The 23,277-nt window shown below is 42.1% G+C and overlaps 1 long non-coding RNA gene across 1 annotated transcript; it reads left to right on the plus strand.

The window, feature by feature from the left end:
• Positions 1-22,890, plus strand: LOC310894151. The gene is made up of 3 exons (XR_014579618.1): positions 1-70; positions 10,062-10,233; positions 20,390-22,890. It is a non-coding gene; the product is annotated as an uncharacterized lncRNA (long non-coding RNA).
• Positions 22,891-23,277: the final 387 nt, after the last annotated feature.

Raw genomic sequence — 23,277 nt, forward strand, 5'->3', positions numbered from 1 at the left:
CTCCGCTTAGCTGCAAGTCCAGTGACAGAAATGAGCTCCCCAAAATTCCCAAGCAGCCTATCAGATTGAGGTAGGTGCTGTGTATGACTTATTTCTGCCTGTCAGATTATTTTGCAAGGGTGCCATACAGTAGCAAAAAGAGTTGATTTCTGATTCAGGAGAAGATCTTTGAACAGCCAATTGATAATGCAAAGGAAATGTTATAGCCAATTAGCTTCCTTTGCCCTGGTTTCAACACGGGGGGAAAAAAAGAAAGGGGGCCTGCTTAGCCAAACACTACAGAGCCTGAACTTGGGCTTTGCTTTGATCTTCCCTGATCATATGCTTAACGAGAAAAATGAACTCACTTTTATTTAGCATTTAACTGCAGAATGAGAAAGTAGACATGAAGAACCAGAGATAGACAGCACATTGCATTGATTCACTCTAGTAAGCACTTCAATCCAGACAAATATCTAGAGATATACACATAGGTGTAAATAGAAATAAACACATGTAATATGAAAAAGCATAAAAACAAAAAAGATATTGTTTAATATTTTTGAAAGTCAAGGTTCCAGTCTGTCTCAATTCAGACACTGATATATTTAGCTAATGCTGTTGAAGTGGGTACTTCCCTTAGCTGTACATACTGTTATTACCACACCAGCATGCAACAGAGCAAGATGAAGATCCACTTTTGAAGGATCAAACTTTACAACTCTCAGTAAAGCCAGCACTTCTCCACCCTAGCTAAAGCCACTGTTAAATGTGACTTTTCACCCACGGATTGCCATTGAGCTCTACAGTAACTAACTGCAGCTTTTGCTGTTATATTTCTTATTTTGTGAGACTCTGCAAAGGTAATATAATTTAATAAGAATAGAAGATTTTTCCGTGTTGCATGGTGAGGTAGATGAAAAGCCATGATGCAAACAAGATGGTCATGCCTAGAACCTGCAACCTCAAGGCAAATATATATTAACAGATACAGGACACATAAAACCTAAGGCCTTGTCCTTTCCCAGCTGCAGCTTGCCCAGCCATGCACACCAGCATGAAGCTCTACTCAGCACCACAAGATAAGAACAAGAGCAAAACAAATGGCTAAGTTGCACTGGAACTCGTTTTGGGAGCTAAATCTAGTTTTCCTAAGTTTTTCTCAAGTAGGTACTCAGATAACTCTGTACCATGTCATGTTAGGGTTCTAGGAGATGTGGATCTGGATGAAGTTGCTGTCCAGGCCTTCTGATATTTCTCTTAGGAAGGAGAAATGTGTTCTTCTAAATGCATTGAAGCAGATGCTATTTCAAACCTGTCCAGGGAGTCACTTCCCTAACTCAAGGCAATCTTATTTCACTTTTTAAATAGCAGGAATAGGATTTTACACTCAAAATGAATGGCCAACTCTACAGTGTAGCAGAGGAACTGAAAAATCAGTTGTATTGCTCATATTTTAATAAGATTTGAAGTAATTTCAGGACTATGGCTTAATTTACCATTCAAACTTGGCCACTGGTATCAGGAAGAAATTATGGATCAATTCTAGCAGTGTTTAAACTAAACATATTCTGATCATTCATATCTACATACTCTGGTTTAGGCACACAGGCATAAGACATTCATGCTCTGGTTGCACATCTTTTAGAGATTTCACCTGACGAAAATCAATCAGTCCTGACATACTGCCTGATATACCAAAACCAAAGACATTGCAAAACCAAACATATGATATAGCACATTCTTTATGTGTTTTCTGAAAGCGCCTATAACATTTATCAGAAATTGTTTTGAAAAATTTGGGGATTTAGGACCAACAGTGGCAGTCACACTGCACCATATCACCTGCACCATCATGTAGTTGGAATCACGCACCACACATGGAGGCACTAAATCAAGAGAGGGAGGAGGTAACTACTCCCTTATCTGTCCTTCGTCTCACTGAACAGAAAAGCAAATGTGGCACTGTCTCAACATTCATAAAAGGAAGAAGAAAGAACTTACTAATTATGATTCTTTACATTTAGCTTCTAATCCTGGCAAATACAATAGAGAAAGTCTCAAGAAATAAAGTCACTTCATTTCCAGAGAATAATGTAATGATGAGCAATAAGACACAGGATTTATAAAGAATAGATCTTGCCTGACAAACCTAACACTTTTTTTACGGAATTACCAAATTAATGGATGAATGGAATGGAATAAATGTAAAGCTCTTGGATTTCAGCCATATTTTTTAAACAGTTGGTCTGATCGTCCTCTCCCCTAAAGCAAAGGAGCTACACTGACATAAAACTGGAGAGCAAGAGAATAGGAGGTGAGCTTAAAAAGCTCAATTGAATCTGCTTCCCCAACCCCCACACCCCAAAATAAATCTCATTTGTCCTGAAATTTATACTGAAGGACCAAAACAAGGCTAATAAACACATGGTAGAATAGCAGCTTATAGGGAAGACAAGTAAATATTTAAGTCTTAGGTCTTGCCTTATTTAATACTTACAGTAATGAGCTAGAAAGAGGAGTAAACAGTATACTAATGAAATTCACAGGTGATATTAAATTTGGAAGAGACAAGAAAAACAAAGAGGCCAGAGAATTAGGACAGAGGGATTAGAGCAATCAGTATCATGGGCCAAAAATACCAAAACAAGAATCACCTTCAGAAATGCAGTGAAGGACATCAGCACAAGAGAAGGAGAAAATTAGGAGGTTGCTGTAAGAGGGAGATTCTTGGATGACAGAAACTTGCTAAGGACTAAGAGGATACAAAACAGCAAGTTACTTTCAAGCTCCTAATAAATACGGCAGTAGAAAAGGTCAATGTAATTTGTATGTGTATGTGCAAAGAAGCAGCAACACAGAGCAGCAAGAAGCACTCTCTGCAACACTGAGGTGTTGTGTGGGGGACATGCTTCATTTGGGAGAACCTCTTTTCTAGTGAGATTTTCACAGGCTGCAGGGAAGTTCAGAGAACCACAACACTTGAGAGTGCTAGAGGAGCTGGTGCCCAGGAAGTGATTAAATTAGAAACGCATCGGGTGAGCAGTGACTAAGAACGTGACAGAAACATTGAAAAGGTGTGTTCAGCAAGCAGGAAAAGAATGGAAATAGAGGCAAGGAACAGTAAGAAAAAAAAAATATCAAGAAATGGTTTTATCTCTGGACAAATCTCATGATAGGCATAATAGACATGACAGCTACACAGCTTGGACTTGGCTGGAGATCCATGAGAGTCTTGGATTGCTGAGTCTTCCTATTTCCCTCACTCTTTCAGTTGTACCTTGGGCATCTTCCTCCAACTGCATTGGCCTTGCTCCCAAACAGCTCTCTTGACTTTGGGCCAGGGTGTCTATTTGTTTCAGGTATTAGCGTATAAAGTGGAGGTCAAATTTCACTCCCACAAGGCCCTACTTCCACAGGACCTATTCCCCTCCTAGCGGCACAGCACTTACTGTAACTTCTGCACTGGAATTATTTCAAGCTCTCAAAAGATTTTTCTGAATAGTTCTCATGTAAACCTCATACAGGTTCTCTCTGAATTTATTTCCAGCATGGAAGAAGATGCAGAATTTGCAGGTAAAGTTGTGTTCTTGAATGAAATAGAAGGAATGTGATTCTGTGATTCTGTGAATGGGAGTCCAGTGAAAAGAAATGGAAGAAAACTCAGAATGATATTAAAATCTGTCAGAGAATGTGCTAGGACAAAAATAAATCATATGTAAAGAGGAAGCCTGTGGAGTGTTGGGCACAAGTCAGCAGAGATAAGGGCTGGCACATTAGAAAAGGTGACCAATGCGTCTAGATGGAGCCAAGGTCAAAGCAGACATTGAAAAATATTCTGAAGGATTATGACTAAGATTGGCAGGGCATGTTAAGAAAGAAGAAGAAAATGCTTTTTCTTCATGCTAAAATGCTTGAACATTATCCTATCTTACCCCCTTTCTATTGAGAGACCACCTTCATGGTCACACTGCACATGAAGGGTCAGATATTTCATCTATTGCATAGAATCCAAGAAGCATTCCTCAAATATCTCTCTGGATATATCTCTCTACATTTATAATCCTCTTCTATAGGATGAATTTTAATAAGTGTCTCTTTTTCTTTTGTTCCCCCTGATTGCTTCAGTTTTATTGTGGCTTTTCCTTTGTTTTCATTTTCATGTTCTCTCCATTCTACTGCATTATAGATTCTCATTTTACTTTCTGTAACTTAGAGCTACTGTACATATATTTAGAATACATGGGGGTGTATGTGGATACAGATATTAATAGATACATGAGCATCACATAGCTCTCATTACTGTTCCAATATTATCAATTTTATTCACCATATGTCATGCTATTCAATCCTCACCTTCGCTAACTTTAGAGGGTTTTTTATACGTGGTTCATTAAAAACTGACATACAAATGTCCAGTCTTTCAGAGTTTGGGACAATTTTTATTATGTCTGTTGGCTCACAAACACAATGCAAAGGACCTGATAATGAAAGAATCTCAAAATAATGCAACTGAAGTTTACCTTAAGAGGGAATTTTTTGATAGCTAAAACAGCATCAGCCTAACGCTGTTTTATCACAGTTATACAATGGACAAAGATTGGCATGGTCAATCTCAAAAAAAAATAATGAAGTCACATAATGATAATCAGAGAGAACTCGTGCATTTTCATTCTGCAGCATTTGTCCTCATTTGAATGTCTTAAGGCCAAGAATAAAATGGTCTACTGTCATTTGCAGTACTTTGAAAATCACAGCATTTGAATACTTTGCTCTGTGTGAATGATTGATGTCCATAAAACTAGCAGATCTTGTGTTTTAAAACTTCATTTTACATTAAAACACTGAACAAAACACAACATACTGTCATAATAAGCAGGAACTAATGTTTCTAAGATTAAACCCTGTAGGTAACAAAAAGTAAGTTAAAAAGCAGGAATGAAGTCCCTCCTTTCTATCACTCAAAATCTCAGGGCCAGATACCATATTTCATTTTAATCTCTACCCGCTGTACTTTCAGTTCAGTTTTCTACGGTATTATAATCGTTCATCCGTCAATATTCCTTAACGCTTTCTAAACCTCACACCGGATAAAATCAGCCCCTGGAGAACATCTCCCAAAAAGGGGATATGATGGATGCACAGAGCAGAGGGAGCTCCCCGCACCACCACACATGGTTGTAAAAGGAGGGACCAGCAGGTGTGAACCCACGTCCTCCGGCACCAGCATACATACACCAGCTCCATGAGATGCGATCGCAGTCGTGTATCTCACCCATCAAGACCAGGGCTGCATCTCTCTGATTGTCATGGAGACTGTTTCAAAGTCTTGCTGTGCTTCAGCAGCAGCAGCGAAGAGGACAATAGTACTTGGTCCTACACGGCTGAAAAGAAAGCAACAAAGCACAGTGGAAAAGGGAGCGAGCTGTGACTGAAAGGAGTATGTGTACAGTCAGATGCACTTTATATTGTTGTGGAGGGATATAGGGACAAGTCAGAACAACCTTCCAACTACTCTGATACAATTACTGCCTTCTATTCATGCATAGTCTCAAATAATCGTGCCTTCAAGATAAACACGGGATGCGTATTTTCAAGGATAACACATTTCTCTTTCCCCCTTCTTCCCTGAAGCTGAGATGCTGGGGTGTTTTAGATTAAATGTGTTAATTAGGAAACTATTTAGTTTACGCTGTCTTGTCTGGTTTTCCATTCCTGTGGGCACTGTAGACACGCAGGGGATTGGTGCAAATAATATACAGTGACTTGGAACAAGAGGTAGTCCAAGCCCCAGATAAGTGGAAGGCGTTTAATAGAGTTGGTTATTTTGCAAGACCTGAGGCAAATAAGTGATTTGCAGAGGAGTGAGGAGACAGTTTAGTGTCAAATAGTAAATTTGCTAAGAATTGCAATTTACTGGCATGCCTAAGCTATTCTGAAGTTAGGTCAATTCTCACAAGAAATGGGAGTGAAAGGTATAACTGAGGAACACAAAATTCAAATTGGTATAAAACAAATGGGTTTAATCATGTCTCAGGAAAGAAAAAGAAAGAGAGAAAGAGAGAAAGAGAGGAAGAGAGGAAGAGAGGAAGAGAGGAAGGAAGGAAGGAAGGAAGGAAGGAAGGAAGGAAGGAAGGAAGGAAGGAAGGAAGGAAGGAAGGAAGGAAGGAAGGAAGGAAGGAAGGAAGAACAGGCCAAAGACATCTGAAACATCAGACCAAACTTTCACTGTAAGTGTAGTTAATAAAATAGTTAAAAGTACAAACCTCTGAAAAATTGGCTGGTGAGCTGCCTGTCAAGATTTATGCTCATATTACCACAAAAATCACAGCACCTCTCCAAGGACTGAGCAAAAACATTATGAGTGATACCAAGGTTGTGATCTGAATAAGTACTTTGAAAATGTGAAGGACACCATCACTCTCACAATGAAAGTAAAAGGTTACAATGAAATTAAGAAAATAACAGAAGAAAATACGCTTTCACAAGCATCTTCCACAGCATTTAAGCAAACTGGCTTGTAGGAAGGAACTCCACTGTGCAAAAACACTCTGCAAAATCATGTTCATGTGCTACCTGTGACCTTTGGAATGGAAGAGTAGTTGGCTGTGGAAGTTGAGACTGTGCAAAGGACCCATATGGGGAATCTGTGGGGGCTTCTCTGCAGAGGACGGGGCTGTGGGATGCTGAGGCAGCCTCAAGGGAAATTACTGGTTGTGCTTCCAGTGACCACCACCACCCACAAAAGCACCAGCAGTATGACACTGTATTGTTCCTGAGCATGTGTGCAGCAATATATAATTCAGCTAGGAGAGATAACTCCACCTAATGAACAGACAGATCATGATAAGATCCACTGCCCTCAGCGGAAATGCTCCTGTTGACAACTGCAGACTTCTCCTGTTTGCAGGAAAGTTTGGTTTTTTTTTGCACACAGTAGAACAAAGAATAAAAAGTAGGTGAGAAGAGGTTCTAGGATTTGCAATCTCCGTTCTCCTTTCTCTGTGCTAGGCCAAGCAGCTGAAAGTAGGTTCTGGCATTTGAAAATTGAAAAGCTTGTTTATTTAATGCTTTGCTGTGCTGCTTTTCACTCCTGAGAGAACTAACTGCCTTTGGAGGTGCTGCAGATCATGGGGTACAAAGGGGCAGCAAGCAACACCTTATGTGAGAGGATGAGATTTTCCCCATGAGATATTTCATTTAATTCTGAGACAGAGTTCATTTTATTTCCTAAATAGAAAAGTGGGTCTTATTTCTTCCCAAGAGCCCAGTTTCTACATACAGCATATCACAAATCCTCTGGTTTCTCACGTGTGCACAGGATATCCAGTACAACAAACAGCCAGCTTATTTTTGAGTCAAATTGTTGTGCTACAACTCACACAGCAAATTTCCTTCAATATATCACGCACACCTGTTTTTTCCTCCAACCAGTTGCCTGGCTTCACGTGCAGAAAATGAGCAGCAGTGCGATTTCTTTTTTCTCTAAGGGACAGAATTACACCGTTTCACATGCCAGAGACCCACGTGGCACATGATGCACAGGAGTGCCACGACACTTTTGATACCTGCCTACTTACTTACCCATTCTGAAGCTTTTTTGACCCGAGCACAGAGGCTGCAGCCATTTTGTTCAACACTGCTGCAGCCTGTCAGGCAGACGACGCATCTCCCACGTGGGTGGGGAGAGGGTTGGTTGCAGCTTTCATTAATATAAAATAACAGCCACTTTAAGACCAAAAATATAAATTTTGCTGTCTCTATTCATAAAACGGAACTGTTCAGACAGAAGGTGGTTGTGTTAATAAACATTTCTGGCACATCTAATGCCATGGTGATAAAGCTGTTATTCCTGGGTAATGCTCACAAGGTTTGACAGCTCAACAAATGACCTCCTCGTGCAAACCTGTAGCTAACATCTGCTCCTAACAGGTCCAATAGATGCACCACACGGGAAGAATCAGTGGTGACCTTGTGCCTACCTCCGCCCACGTCCCTCAGTTAGGACATCACAAGAGTCATTATCAGCATTTAATTCCAAGGTCATTCTGTGAAATAAAATCTCTGAGAGACACCACAGGAAGGCTGTCAGAGCCCAAGTAAATCCACATAGAGGAGACACTGGTAGCGAGGCAGTGAAAAAGACAACATAAAGCTGATCAAAATGAGATTTGTATGTGAGTAATGTGAGAAACTTCTTGTCACTGATTAGGTACACAAAATACTGAGGATTTTATGGGTTTTGCCTTGATTTTTTTTTTTTTCCAGAGAAAGCCAGTCTTCAAGAAGATCAGTTTTCATATGCATTAAAAACCTTACTTTTCCAGGCACAACGAAGCTCAAGCTCCAAATAAGTCTGAAATTTCCTCTGACGGGGGTAGTATATATCCTTCCCTCAGTCAAATCCTCCAAGAAACAACATCTTAGCTTTATTCCAAAAGTGAGCAGTTTTGAGCAAGTTCTCTTCAGGTGTTTATATAGCCTGGAGGTGCCCCCTACAGTCTGAGCCAGGTGAAGTCTGCCCGGTGTTCGTGTAGTTTTATGCATACAGCTAAACGCACACATTCCAGGAAAGAGAGACGACTGAATCAGATGACAGGGACTTAGAAGGAGATGCATTAATCATCACACTGGAGAGATACACAGACCATTGTTCCCAGAAATGGAAAAGCTTTTAGAAGCTTTTCTGTACTGAAGGCAGCGGTAATTACATTCCTACCTCCAGCATGGGTTGCAATGGGACTGATTCTCCTCTGTAGTGCCGTGGAGTAATATAAAAGAAGCAAATATGCTTGGAAGATCTTGGTTTTCCTCTTCAGAATGCACTCTGTGTAACTCCTTGCAAAACCAATGGAATATCTTCAGAACTGACTCGGGAAGCCCAAGGATGCACACTTTGTTTCCATAAAACATCCCACAGCAGGTAGATGTGATTGTCCGTGCGCAGCGGAATGGACGACCAAGGAGATGAGCAAGATGAGGCCGGCATCGTCCCACTGCAGTCAGCAGTGCTGCAGAAGGCGCAAATCCACCTCGAGTCTGGCCAAGCTGGGGACCGATGCTCAGTGCAGGGGACCAACTGGTTTCGCCGTGGCTGGACAGCCTCTCGCACTTCCACTTTCCTGAGCATTATCACTGGCTTTGCACGGTTCCTCCTTGGCTCTGACATTAACAGATGATGGATTGGTTTGGGCGAGCACGTCTCAGGTAGCTGGCAGGAGCCAGGGCTTTCCTTTTCGTAGTCTGCACAGCAAATTCTTGAGAGCAAAACTACAACACTGCTTTGCAAAGTAACTTTTTTAAGGCACAACAACTATTTTTTTTTAATCCTCAGCCACATTTCACCTCTCTAACCCACACGATATTTTAAAAAACGGTGCTTATGTGATTTCACGGCACACACAGACTCTTATCTTGTTCCCCCAAATACATAGATTCATGATGAAACACAGAAGCTGTTAAAACGTTATGCCCTATTAGCAGTACTGGAAGCTTGTTTTCTATCATATTTCACATCAGCTGAGATGCAGGACAGGAGAGATTCCTGGGTTGTTAATAGTTTGGTTACAGCACTGGGAAAAAACTACTTCGGATGGACTCTTTTTTTGTTTGGTTTTGGAGTTCTGACAGTCAGTGAAAATAACATATATGTTGTACAGCCTCAGTAACGTAATGCCATCAAATAAACCAACAGAGCATCTTTTCATTACATGCTACTTTCTACTCTGGTCAGCTCTAGCTCAAAAATCAGAGAGAAACTGAATTGAATTAAAGAAAGACAACAAAAGGATTAGAGACAAGGAACGACTTTAAGACTTTTTAATTTCTCTTGAGGAGAGATTAAAAGTATTAGGACTGTCTGGGGAGTGCTTCAGCTACAGGAGGCTCGCAGAAAGAGACTGTGCTGGTAGGCAGCCCCCAGGCCATTTACGATTTATAGCATGGGTCAGACCAAACGCTGTAAACACCAGGAAACTAACAGGTAGACAGCACACGTCTGTGCAGCGCTGGTGTCTTGGTTTTGATCAGATTAGTTCCTCAATAGGTGGGCTCCTGTTTTGAATCCATTTTTTTTCCCACAGGTAGACACCTGAAGAAAAAAAACTACAGTGCGCAAAGGCATGCGTCACATGGGAATGACCCGAAGCAGAGGAGGTGGTCAAAAGTGTGAACACTGCACAAGTGGAGAGATTGCAGCCTCCCGGGATGTTACAGAGACGGCAGTCTCCTACAGAAGGATGCTCCTGCCTCACGGTGAGGCCACCACCACTGCCACCACTTCCAGACAGCGCTGCAAGCCCAGCCGCAGCCCACACTAGGGAGACCTAAAGCACTCCTTTCAGCGGAGAGCAAAGCAGCAACCAACGAAACAAATTCCTTTGATACAGTAGACATCTTCCCAAAATATGAAGCCCTTATTTTAATAGTTAATATCAGAGCAGCCACGTTCTGGTGCAAAGCTCTGAAAAACACATGTGAGTCTTGTAAGCACTCAAATGAAGAGTTCGGTTTTCTTGATCTGTAAGATTTTCTCCCCTCATTCCCTCTCTGGGAAAGTTCTCAGTCTATTGAAACAAATGTTGACTGTCAATGTACTTCATAATTGCCTTGAAGTTCATTTCCAACGTTTGCAGCTATTTGTGGCTGTTGTTTGCTGCTTGCTTTACAGATTATATTTTTTCCCTCCTTTTTTCCCCAGTTCTACTTCGCAGCCACAGTTTAATAGCAGGATTTGTCTTCTCCAGACCCTGCCTTTACTCCTAGCTTGTTATTATTTCACACCATCGCCAATCCTGCTTTTGCATCTTGCAGGCAATGAGGTTGTCATGGATAACCGACTTCCTCGCTCCGCAGACAGAACTTCATTTAACTGCTCTTTTTTCTTCCTCTTCTGCCACGCAGACGAAGCTTCTTTTAAGGCTCTCTAGTCTTCATGGCTGTGAATAAGTAAAATCTTGCTTGAGCCTAAGATTGCCATGGTGACAGGTTTATTATCTACCCATTTGGATGCAGGTTATCCTTCTGGTAATTTTTGGCATATAGCACTCAGTTTGTGTTGGCGTTAATTGCTGTTTTGTTGGGATGCATTTGGAAGCACAGTGTACATGGGCAACTGGGGAAAATTATGTCATTTGTAGTAGCAAAAGATGCAGACTGGGATGTAGCTTTTATAAAAAAAAACATGACGGGACGGTCATGTCATGGAGGCACAGTTCTGTGTTGTGTCGCTGGCTGTGACACTAATTGCATGGACAAGTTCTTTCTCTGTCCACACCTTAAATATTCCATGTGAGACAGAGGTGGTGCCGGACCCCTGACCGGCAGGATACCGGACACACAGGTGCCACCAGCGTTATCTCATTTCATATCACCTGGTATTCACTTTACTGAGCATCCCTTGTTTTCCGACAGCAACAGACCAGATGATTTTAACACCCTCCTGTGCACAGAGCTGGGTTCATTTTACAAGAGGATGGGCTGATACTCCCTGACTTATCCCCACCCAGCTTCACACCAGGGGTATGTAGAAGCTCTGAGCCACATGGTAGCCAACCTTAGGCTGCAAATAAGTTATCAGATCCTCTCTGCAGCTCTTTGATCTTACACCTTGCCACATCTTCTGCACCTCTCCCATTCCCTGGTTGCTTCTACCCACCATTGGGAAGGTCCTGGGGGGAACATGATGGCCCAGAAGCTCTGCATATACATATGACAAGTCTCGAAGTCACGAAGCAAATGTGAAGAATGCAAAGTTATTGGTCTGAGCCTCTCTGCCACAGCAGCCCTGAGAGGTGTTAGCCTCCCCGTTCAGCTGGGTGGGATGTTACTGCACCAAGTAAAATGCTGAGCACCAGGTGTTTGGGCTTTTATTATCACCGCTTTTCTTGGTCAGGCCATTAAAGCCTGCGGTCTGTGCCCAAATCTGTATGGAGACAGAAAGTAATGGTCCAAGGAATGAGAGGACTACATTGTCCTCTTATCATTCAGCAGATTTTATGTCCCGGTGGAGATGACTTATGTTGGCAAATCCTCATATTGTCTTAAACTGCTCTCAGTTATGTCTCTCTGTTTTGTGCATTTCCTCCTCTATCCACTGCTGATAAAATCAGCCAGCTTTCCCTCCCTACACTGTGTCAGCTGCAGTCACAGTCTACAGACCTGCACTTAATCCTGAACAACAGCAACAAAAAAAACCCACAACCAAATAAACAAAAAAACATTGGGGCGTGGTTTGAATCAGACAAGAATAAGCCTTGCCCAGGGTGTTATGAACAGTTCTGAAGACACTTATTTTACCAGTTATCTTTGGGCATTTTGCCCTTTGACTTAGGGTGGCAGAAAGCAAAAATCCTCCAGGGTGAAATGAAAAGAAATTGAAATCACTTAGGGATTTACTTTAACAAAATCTTAACAAGATCTTGCTTTTCAAAAATTTTATATAGTCTTTCCATTATTTGATAATTGCAATTATAGTATTGGAATTGATCAGTTGTACAAAAATAATTATACACCCTATTAAAGCAAATTAAAATAGACTTTAAATGCTGGCACCCATTCTTGCTGTCCCCAACAGGATGAACTAATTTGACCAAGATAGTTATACCACCTAAATGTTGGAATGCAGATAAGGAATTGTATTTATTTATTTATTTATATTGGCACTACAACAATGAATTTTAATGAAAGATTTGACTGTGGGACAGTGCTGACTGGACAAAACCCATCGTGTGGGATTTAATTACAGATATCGACAGTTAAAAATAGAATGGAAAGTAGTTATTGCTGGGAAAGATTATTTGGCCCTGATGCTACGTGCATAGCTCAAAGAGGAATTACTGATGCTTATAACTAGTGAGGAAAGCTGGCACTCAGGATGAAGCAGACTTGCCTTCAGACCCACAGAACACAAAAGCTTTTTATTAAAAGCACTGGCCCCTTCCCATGGCAGTGGTTATATGCAGGTGGGGCTCAGGGCTGGCACAAAGATGTTCAATACATCGTAACTGGAATAGGAGAAGGGTAGTGTGATCAAAGCATGCAGGAATTAAACAAGGAAAGGAAAGGAAAGGAAAGGAAAGGAAAGGAAAGGAAAGGAAAGGAAAGGAAAGGAAAGGAAAGGAAAGGAAAGGAAAGGAAAGGAAAGGAAAGGAAAGGAAAGGAAAGGAAAGGAAAGGAAAGGAAAGGAAAGGAAAGGAAAGGAAAGGAAAGGAAAGGAAAGGAAAGGAAAGGAAAGGAAAGGAAAGGAAAGGAAAGGAAAGGAAAGGAAAGGAAAGGAAAGGAAAGGAAAGGAAAGGAAAGGAAAGGAAAGGAAAGGAAAGGAAAGGAAAGGAAAGGAAAGGAAAGGAAAGGAAAGGAAAGGAACAAAAAAGCCAGTAAGACCACGCACTGGCCAATTCCAGCTACAACCACAACACATCCAATCTGTAGGAGACCAGTCTTAGATGTAATCCCTCTGACCTTATCAACGACCTGCTGTCAGCTGTGTGCCAGATCAAAGGGCATGAAAAGCACAAACATCCTTAATTCTCTTCCTCCTGAAACTTGCTTTCAGTCAAGACAATGTGTGATCTGATCTCATCAACATTCCCCGTTATAGGATTCACCAATGCCAGGGGACAGACCGTCCTGGAGACAAGGCTCCCCTACCTGCTGACACACCACAGCAATGATCATTTCTGAGCTACAAGAGCGACCAAAAGTGACAAATGCATGTCTTAGAGCTGGTGCCTTTCAAAAGAAATCACCAGTGATGGAAATTGACTCCATCGCTGCAGCGCAATCCAGCATCTATAACTATTGCTATACTCGGAAGAGCAACTTGCAATCTGATTGCTATGCAGAAATAGCTTGAAAGAAAGTGGTGAAGTAATATTCAGTGCTGCTGGATGAAAAAAAGTACCGGTGGGACTCGCAGGGAGAACCCAAACCTGTCCTCTCCTGCACAGAGCTGTGGGGCAGCAGCAACAACAGCATTTTCCCCTTCCAGCTTGTGCAGTGTCACAACAAAATAGTACGTTTTAACCAAACACCACCAACTGCCCATTTCTTTACCTGAAGAAAGCAACAAATCATAAGATCCTAGCTGCAGCTTTCTTTTCACACCTCCATCCCACCCCCCCGATCAAATAAATGACATTTTGCACCAAGGCTTCCCTTCTGTTAAGCACCTTGGGAGGTCTTCCCATGCTGTCATAGGAATATCCCTCTGACTTTCATCCTCCTTTGTCCATTATCAGCTACAGAATCACGTAAGAACTCTGTACAACCCAAACCGTTTCAATCTACTGAATTTTAAAAGACTTTTGGAGTAATGGGTGAATTGGTCCCAGCGAATTTGCAAAGTTACAGATGCATAACAACAACAGCGACCACTGTTCAAAGCAGCAACAAAACACCAGTTGTATAATCATTAATCTCTGCACTAAAACCAAATGTTGTTTCAGCTCTGGTTTACCAGCCATTAAAATAAGCGATTACAGGAATCAAGGAACAATTCAAACCTCCAATGTGTAAAAAGCCTTTGATCGATTAATTTTGTTAGCTCATCATATACACAACAAATAACACCTGCAAATTAGAGATACTTTGGATTGCTAGATGCTGGCAGAATAAATCTGCATAGCTACATTAACTTCATAAAAAATGCTATTAAATGTCAAGAATATCATAAAAAAGATTTACCTTATTGAATAACTATATTTGCTGAAGGGCATCAATGTGTTAACATTAGTGTTTTATACAAAATTCATCCCGCAATATAGTAGCTTCACCTCTAAAGCCTATTACAGCTTTATCCCCTTGGGCAGAGGCTGGAGAACTGCCATTTAATTGTCAGTGCTATAAATTAAAGGAGTGCTTGAGTCAGATGTCATCCAGAGCTTACGGACCCAGCAGAGTGGGTAGGAAGTGCTGACAGGGAGCATCAGCCTGGTGAGAGCCTTCCCAGTGGCTCTCCCAGCACTCCCAACCTAATTAATTCTGCTGATCTTCTACGTGCACCTGCATTTGCATTGTATTTAAATTAAATACAGCGATGTGTGCTGAGCTTGGCAAAGCCCGGATAGCTCAGAAACAACAAGCATAAAGGAAAAACTGCGATCCTGCTTTCTTGGCTATTGTTTAGCACATTATAGGGGGAAATGTAAGCCTAATAGCTTACAGAGTGCTACAATTCCCCCAAGCGTTAAGAATTATGTTACAACCCAAAGCAGAGGATCACTTCCAGGGAATATTTGAAGCCATGATTGCCCAGCATATGGAAGTCACAGTCCTAATTGGCAAAAGAAGTTAAAATATATCCAAGTTCCTTCCTGAAGGCAGAAATCATCTCAGACTGGCAGCTTTGTGACTCATGTCTGTAAGGAATAGGTAACAGTGGCAAGCTGCAGGCACTGACCAGAGGCCACCAATTCACCCATAAAAACCAGGACAGTCTTATCCAGTTGCCTGCTCCTACGATTTGAGCTGTTGGCTTGCTTTTTCCAATTTTTCTTGAAAAGTGAAGATAGTACAGTCTCCTCACTGCAGCCACAACTTTGTATTTATAGATTACGGAGTGGCAGAGTCAATCAATTCAGAGTTCCTACTTCAGATGTCACCTCAACTTTCCCTTCTCACTTAAAATCTTGTCATAACATGAAGTTCTTCCCCTCCTTTTCCTCATCAAAAAAACAAATGGTTTTAGCTTGAAAGGGTACCCAGACTATAAGCCTATGGATGAAAGTCAAGGTCTGCCAGTAGTGAGTGTTGATCTTCGATTCACACATCTGATATCAAGGCCATTTGTTTCACTACTAACTGTGGTGATATGACAGCACCAAAGTCTGCAACCACTCTCATGTAGCATTCAGTTACTTTCATTTTTTATGCATGCATTTCTGGTGCTGGCAGTTGAGTTCTCCAGGGAAACTGTTCCAGCAAAGCGGAAAGTTCCTTCAGAGCAGGTTATTTTACCCTAAGAGCGTATCATCACTGAGAGTAGTTTAAGCAATTTGCCATTTCTTTCCTGATTTGATAATTACAACTTTATTTCCCAGAGTCAAATACAGGATTTAAGAGCTTCCTTCCATTTGAGTTCACCTAGGCCACTTGAAGAAAACAGTCAGAAATCAACATTCAAAAAAATCTGATTCACTCTGATGAGCAGCAGCAAGGATATGGAAACACTTGAAAATTCAGTGTGGCTGGGAGAAAGCTGCCTACACTTCCTACTGAATTTGTGAGAAATAGATGCAAAATAGAAGCTGAACATGCACAGATTAACATGGACACAAAAGTAAAGGATACAATATATTTTAATTAAGCCTCATGGAGCAAAAAGAGACTAAGCAATTAACTAAATTCATGCAAGTGCCAAGGGCTGTATCTGCAGGAGAACTTTGGCATGACCACATTCCTCTTCAACACACCTAAATATAAGGCATCTGAAGTCAGGAGCTGTGAATACAGCCCCGAGCTCCCTGTGCACCAATGGAGGAGGAAGAAGAGACCCCGAGGGACTTCCATAGACCAGCACCTGACGTGAGGAATGGCTAAAGCCACCGAACAGGAACATTGACCAGGTCTGAGACTTCTCTCCAGAGATTAGATTCCATCCTCCCACCCTGAAAAGGTATATTTGGGCAATCAGGTATCACAGCCTACACCCCCGAACTAGACCAAGGTAATTATGACACTCCCTATGAGGAAACAACTCAGCCGTGACGGTGCTGGAAATGGAAGACCAGAGACTATGCCCTCTTTGCTCTGAGAGATACAAACCCTCTGTTCCCCTCACAGGCATAGCCCAGATAGAGCAGAATGGTATAAAATTTACCTGGAGCACATAAAAGATGTTGTTCCATGCCTGGTACCTTTCTGGTCACACTGAAAAATACAGGGTTGCAAAAAAACAGCCCAGATTAACAATTTGTTTGGATGTTTTAATAGGCAGGGGAAGTTAGCATATAGACAACTCTTTATTTCAACAATCTTAGGACAAAAAAAGATGAAAATGCCTCCCACTATTCTCATAATTTTGTAAAGCTTGCCAGGGAGGATTTGATTTTCAACAGCAGAACATCCTAAGTCACCTTCAGTTCACTGATGACAGGATATTTTAAAATCTGATTACTTGTTCAAAGAGTGAAGTGGTATAGTCAGAACAAAAACTTAGTAAGTAATATGGGCTATTTCCAAGTGTAGCAAACTAAATAATTCAATATATATATATGTATAAAAACCAACACATTACCTAATAATCAAAAGGTAAGGGTTATAGTTTCGCTCAGTAATTCAGAATCAGAAATTGTGTATTTTTCATCAAGGAATCTGACCCAAAGAAACTAGGAAAAGACGAGAGAACCTTTTATGAAAATCTGGAAAAAACTTGCATTATCTCAAACTATGTAGAAGTACTGAAAGACTCTTTTTTTTTTTTTTTACATAACAACTAAAAGATAGGAATCCTGGGAAATCAATGGTGCAGACACTAAGAAAACTGAAGTTTTTACACTGTTGTAAAGACAGACTCCTGCATCTCCTTGAAAGAAAGGACAGTGATTGCTCGTAATAGAAATATTACATATACCAGTGTAGAAATGTAGACTATATTATAAATCAGTATGAAAAGACCCCACGCTCTTTGTTTGTATCAATCAAAAATAGACTAAGCACTGGAAAACTAGAAGGTGCTGAGATAGCAGAGGTGCTGGGAGGATGTAATAGATGCCGAGCAGAGTGATGTCCAACGTGCAGTGGTAGAAATAGGATAGTAAGTTTTCTAAATGTTTAGCTGAGATATCAGTGGTGCTTAGTTTTGGGCAAACGGATTTTGACCAGCAAGTGCTGATCCAAGCTTTGCTGGCTGCTTTGTTCCGGGAGCTGTGGGAAAGATCACTTGTGCAAACTCTGAGCTTGTGCATTGCCAAGATATGCTGTAGGATCCACCCCTTAGAGTCCACCAGACTGGTAGCAAAAAGCAGGCTTCCGTAGTCGGGTCACCAGCATCCCCCATCACTGTAGGTACTACAGCGTGTCCTAGAGGTGTCCAGCTGCTGCTCCTGAAGGCTGTGGCCCTACTGTAGGTACCACATCACATCTGCTGAACCCACACGGATGTTTTGACTGGGGCAAATGACTCTAGATGCCTGGGATTCTCCCCAAATGATGTGAACACTTTTAGTAAGCTCTGAAGTAGCCTTGAAACCCTAGATAGATTTGCCAGTGGTAGGAGAAGTGCTACTGTGCTGTAAAGCCTACCATATGCATCTGAGGCCTGTCAACCACTCAGAGACCAAGACGAAGTAGGGAGGAATCTGAAAAGAGGAGATAGGCCCTGCTCTGCTGCCTCTGGCCCAAAACTGGGGCAACCATCACCTGACTGCAAAATCACTTTGAATAGGCACGAATGCATGCATTTGTCTGCAAATGTGCACACCAAATAGGATTTTGCTTATAAGATGAAAAGTTTTGTGTTTTCTTTTATGGAAAAGGACTCTCCTAAACACGAGACTATTCCTCTTCATTTGTTATTCACCATTTACATGTTTAAAAAATGTTAGTTCTCCAGTCACAGAACAGAAACACGGCACAACCTGAGTAATGAATTGTCAAAGTTCACCAGCCAACAGCAGGTTCCTCCAAACTGTCTAGCAAACACTTATAAATGCTAAACACATCTGCAGAAATCCATGCTGATTCAGAGCTATTTTCAAATAAAAGCAGGCATATTCATCACATAATATATTCCCAACAAATAATTCAGTCAGCTTCAGAACCTGGCAAACAACAGAATGCAGTACTAAGAACTTATCAGAACAGAAAAGAACTGTAAAAAACTCATTTTTTTCAAGAATCCCTGGAATTAACATGAAGTAAAAGAAGAGATATTGGGTAGCCAAAAGATATTGTTACTTTGCTGAAAGGTGTTTTCATTAACCAGCAACAATGATTTGCAATTCTATAGCACTTCTCACAAAATAACCATCCCATAGAATTTCATTGAGGTGCTTCTCTGGGCTGACCAGAAAAGAAAAATGATGAGCAGTTCAATATTATTGTATCAACCAAAAGGAAGTGACCCATCTGACAGAAACAACCTTAATTTCTGACTGAGAAATGACAGAGTTGGAACCTGTACTTATATTTTTACTGTGTTTAGCTAGACATGGTAACTAAGAGAAAACACAACTAAATAAACTGTAGCCCATCCTCTACCTTTGGTTCCTTTCTTCCTCACCCATAAGAATATAGAATTACAAACCTGAAAGTAGAAAGTTGCTAGCTTTTACTGGGAGAGCAAGAGAGCAACCCCAACAAAACACTGCCAAGAAATGGGTTTTCACAGCTGTCCTCATTAGACAATAAAGAACATATTCAGAAATTTCCTAGGAATTGAAAAAAACAAAGCAGGAAGAGGTCTAGAGGTTACCTAGCTCATCACTTTGCACAAGGCAGGATTATCTCTATTTATACCATCCTGACATATGCTTGTCTGTTCCTAAAAGACTTCAGTGATGAAGAAACCACAGGCTCCCCAGCAGTCTACTACAGAGCTTAGCTAGATGCACTGGTAGCAAATTTAGCCTAATGTTTAAGTTAAATCTCCCTTGCTGGAATTTAAGCCAATTACTTCATCTTTGTAATGGATATGGAGAACATTTGACTGTCCTTTGTGCAGCTCTCTTTTACATATTTGAAGATTATCATGTCTCACTTCAGTAACTTTTCTAATTCCTTCTGTCCAGCCTGGTTCTTTCAGCCTTCCCTCCAAGTTCATGCATTTAGGTTTCCAGCTATTTTTGTTCTTCTCCCCGACTTCTTTCCATATGGCCTGCCTTGATGTTGTAAAATGATATTTGAAACAGGACACAATGCTGTAACAGACACCTCAGTGATGCTGAACAAAGTTTTAGTTCCTACGTCCTATGGCATTCTGTTCACGTATCTTTACTTGCTGTGTTTTATTTTGTTATCAACAGGAACATAATATTTTTGACCCTACTCACATTAAGATGCAGTTGGAACATATTTTTTGACTTATTGAAAAAAAAAAAAAGCCATTAAGTATGAAAGTAATCACAGAAAATGTGATGGTGTGATTATGTAAACTGATTATGTAAACTATAATATTTGAAAATAACCAGTACATTTTTATATTAAATAATATATATATTCAATGTTTTTTCCCTAAAAAAGGCAATTATCAAATAAGGTAAAACACAATGGGAATGCACAGAGCAACTTCAAACATGGTAAAATTTTAGCTCAGTCACCTTATTATACAGAAAAATGCATTTGACAATGTACGCTTGCACTTCCTGATCTGTCCCACAGTAAAATACCTTCCGGTATTATCTCTCATGTAGTCTCAGCAAGCTATTCTGATCTGTTGGTTGGGTTTTTTTTGTTTGTTTTTGTTTTTTTGCAGAGGTGCCATTACAGTCCTGGGAGTAAGCTGGTGACACCCTGAAGTTCTCCTTCTTGCAGTATTGCCAGGGCACTGCAGGAATGATTTGCCTCTCATTGTTCAGAGAATACTGAGTGATGCAGAGTAATGAGCCATGACACTGAATAAATTGAAGAAATGAGATACAACAGAAAGCATGGGACTGAGTCCTACAGTGGAGACCTTTGTGTTGGTTAATCTGAACCTTTAATTTAATTAGATTTACGTGCAGCGACAGCAGAGCATGAGGCTTTAGTACACGGTCAACCTCTTAGCTATTTTCTGGAAGAACCGGTGTAGTGGGTTTACGTGGGACGGTTTTGGTAGAAGGGGGCCATGGGGTGGCTTCTGTGAGAAGAATCTAGAAGCTGCCCCATGTTAGGTAAGGGCCCTGCTGCTGAGCAGAGCCGAGCCAATAAGCGATGTTGTTTTGCGCCTCTGTGAGAGCATATTTAAGACAGGGGAAAAAAAACGCTGTGCCACACAGCAGCTGGGAGAGCGAGAGGAGTGAGGAACAGCCTTGCAGGCACCAAGGTCAGTGAAGAAGGAGGGGGAGAGGTGCTCCAGGTGCCGGAGCAGAAGTCCCCTGCGGCCCGTGGAGAGGCCCCTGGTGGAGCAGGCTGTCCCCCTGCAGCCCACGGGTCCCACACGGAGCAGATCTCCACGCTGCAGCCCGTGGAGGAGCCCCCGGTGGAGCAGGTGGATGTGGCCTGGAGGAGGCTGCGGCCCATGGAGAGCCCCCGCAGGAGCAGGCCCCGGGCCGGAGCTGCAGCCCGTGGAGAGGAGCCCACGCAGGAGCAGGGGGTCTGGGGGGAGCTGCCGCCCGTGGGGGACCCGTGCTGGAGCAGTTTGCTCCTGGGGGATGGACCCCGTGGTACGGAGCCGTGTGGGAGCAGTTCTGGAAGAGCTGCGGCCTGTGGGCAGCCCCCCAGGCTCAGTTCGGGAAGGACGGCATCCCGTGGGAGGGACCCCACGGGGAGCAGGGGCAGAGAGGGACCGTGAAGGAGCGGCGGAGACGAAGCATCAGGGACTGACCGCAGCCCCCATTGCCCTGTTCCCCTGCACCACTCGGGGGGAGGAGGTGGAAGAGGGTGGATGGGGGGAAGGCATTTTTGGTTTCTTTCCTTTGTTACTCACTTCTCTAGCTTGTTAGTAGTAGGCAATAAATCTTACTATCTCCCTATGCTGAGTCTGTGCTGCCTGTCACGGTAATTGTTGAGCGATCTCCCCGTCCTTATCTCAAACCCTGAGCTCTTTGCATTGTATTTTTCTCCCCCTTTCCCTTTGAGGAGGGGGAGTGAGAGAGCAGTTGTGGTGGAGCTTAGCCGCCCACCCAAGTAAAACCACCACACCCAGTTTTCCCAAGATGAAACAGAATACTATAAAAACAGCCTTGTAAGAAGGGCATGCTACAAGTTCTCATGTTAGGCTGTTTATTGCTATTACAAGTACTGTTCCGTAATGGGCACTGGGCCTCACTTAGGGAAGCAGCAGAGGACAACCCCCCAAGCCTAAGGGACAAGTGAAAATATCACCTTTATCTACCTGTCCGAGGCACAGAACTAAAGGGCTGCATTTGATCCAACCATTATGGAGCCTAAACCAGATGCTGGCATCTGGGTTCAAAGGAGTGATGAGCATCTGTGCATCAGCCAGCATTGCCAGGCCCTAGTTCCACGCCAGGACAACATGGGCACTCACAGCCCACACTCGAACTACAGTCACCGTCTCTGGGGGTGTTTAAGGCAAGGTCTGATGTGGCACTTGGGGACATGGTTTAGTGGGTAATACTGGTGGACCAGATGACCTTGGAGGTCTTTTCCAGCCTTCATGATTCTATGACTCTATGTGGTTTCTCTTCCTGCTGAGCTGACCTTAGCAGGCTGGAGGGGTGGAAAGGAGCAGGTCTTGTGAAGACAGTGCAGAAAAAAAGGGTAAAGCCCTACACTACTCCCACAGATCTTGAGACTGGAAGGTGGGGATCAAATCAAGATGACATCTTCACCACCACCTGGCAGGCGTTCACATTCAGCATGCAATTTCTTTCCTTATGAGAAGGTGAGCACAAAGTCTGGATATGAATTCTAATGGTTGTGGAGCATTTGGATTTGAGGTATTAGCTTGGATCTCTTCTTCCTTTCCTCTTTACATTGGCCTTGAAGGAACTGAGCAGATTCTGACAGAGCTGAATTTGGTTATGCTACTGTTGCGTTTGATCCATTCTGCTCACACCTTTCAAATCTTCACAGACAAATGCCTGCCCTCCGTCCAAGGAAACCTTGTAGGCAAGGCTTGTGCTAAAATGCACTTTCTCTGGAGCAATTGAGCAGAACCAGTTTGCAGCAACACGTCAGCAGGAAAGATGCAAAGCCCTCACATTATCCTGGAAAAGCTCCTTTCTGAACTCTGCCACAGACATCACAGAAACCCCCACATCAGAAACTAACAGTCTCAAATTCATGCAGTATGTTCTAGATTTCTGCAGTTAAAAAGTAGTTTGAATTATCTTTATTAGGAAGTTTATGGCATAACATGAAAATAACACGTGGCTGAATGAATCAAAATGGATTCAGTTATGGAGAAGTTCGCATGGAATTTTATTAGATCCAGTTTCATTGAATATTTTCAATGAAAATAGAAAAAGTCTAAAAGGGCAATTCCCCCACTCCGCTTCCAGGGTTGAGGCTGTTATATGCTGATGTGGTGGTTCCTGCAATTATTCTTTAAGTTTCTCACTTCTGGACTTCCACAGCGACACTTGAAGGGCACTTGGAGCATACCAAGTGCAGGGAAATCAGGCAGGGTCTGCTAGCCTTTGGGCAGTGTGACACAAACACCAAAGGATGGATGTAATGATCCATCTTAGACAG

The sequence above is a fragment of the Anser anser genome (genome assembly GCF_964211835.1).
Source record: "Anser anser genome assembly, chromosome: 1".
NCBI classification, from domain to species: Eukaryota; Metazoa; Chordata; class Aves; order Anseriformes; family Anatidae; genus Anser; species Anser anser.